We start from the raw sequence: 1,278 nt of genomic DNA, 5'->3' as shown, positions 1-1,278 counted from the left end.
CAACTGCTTCAGAGTTGCTGTAGGCCTCTTGTTAGCCTCTCTGACCAGTTTTCTCCTGGCTCTTTCATCCAGACGTCCTGATCCAGGGAGGGTCTGTGTTGTACCAAATACCTTCCACTTCTTAATAATAGACTTCACTGTGATTCTAGGCATTGATAAAGCCTTTGAATTTTTTTTTTATCTATCTCGTGACTTGTGCCTGCCCACAACTTTATCCCGGAGATCTTTTGACAGTGCCTTGCCACCCATAGTTGATTGTTTGCTTCAGTTGCACTACCAAGGACTGAAATGCTCCAGGAAAGCTCTTTTCATGCTGAGCTCATCAAAACGACCACAGCTGATCACAGTTGAAAATCAAATGGCTTTGTGTGCCACTGAGTACGTGATTAGCTACACCTAATTTACAAGTCATTTATAGGAGGGGGGTGATCCTTTTTCCAACTCAGTGATTCTGTTTGTTTGTTTTATGTTGGTGTTATATCTTTCACTTGGATGTTATAAGTTGCTTACTTAAGTAAATACAGCTGGATAAAACAAAAACTTCATTTCAGGCTGCAACGCAGCAAAATTTTATTATTTTAAAGGTGATTCTTTTCTATACCTACTGTATGTCATCCTTGCTGTATTTTTGTAGAGTGTTTGTGGACATGAGTGTGGAGTCTGTGTTTGTGGTAGTTTGGTTTTTAATATTTAAAATAGAAGATTTCAGCAAGTAATAACATTTCTAAACTGATATTTTGACAAAGCACATAAGCTGTTCCTAATGGAAATGTTATAGAACAGGGTCCAATTTTATCCCTATCATCGCAAAGCACATTCAAGAAGATAATTTGTGGCCATCATTTAATAATGGTTAAGCTGCTTCCATATATACAGTTCTGAAAGGAACCACAATCAGGAACAATATAACCTATTTTTGTGGGTGAACTTTCAAGATATTTTATTGCACATAAGTGCTGTTACACTGTACATCAAAACTGGATTTTAAAAGTGCAATAGGTGATTGTCTTCAGAAACATTTTTTGTTATGCTGGTTCAAAGTCTCTTCACATCCCGATAGCAATCATTAAGTTAAGTGGTCTAAATGTATTTATCTGTATTTATATATTCTGTGGAAGGCGTAGGACCAAGAAATGTTCGTCCAATCAAAACACTCGGTCAACGTTTTAATTGGCTTTCCTACCTGCCTGTCAACATGTGTATTTGCAAACCTCTGCGCACCCTGTTCGCGCAGACAGAATACGTCATCAGCGCGTTCACGCACGCTGTGCAGACAGA

Source organism: Sinocyclocheilus rhinocerous, unplaced genomic scaffold (genome assembly GCF_001515625.1).
Source record: "Sinocyclocheilus rhinocerous isolate Xijiao unplaced genomic scaffold, SAMN03320098_v1.1 scaffold869, whole genome shotgun sequence".
Lineage (NCBI taxonomy): Eukaryota > Metazoa > Chordata > Actinopteri > Cypriniformes > Cyprinidae > Sinocyclocheilus > Sinocyclocheilus rhinocerous.
This window is presented reverse-complemented; position numbering follows the sequence as displayed.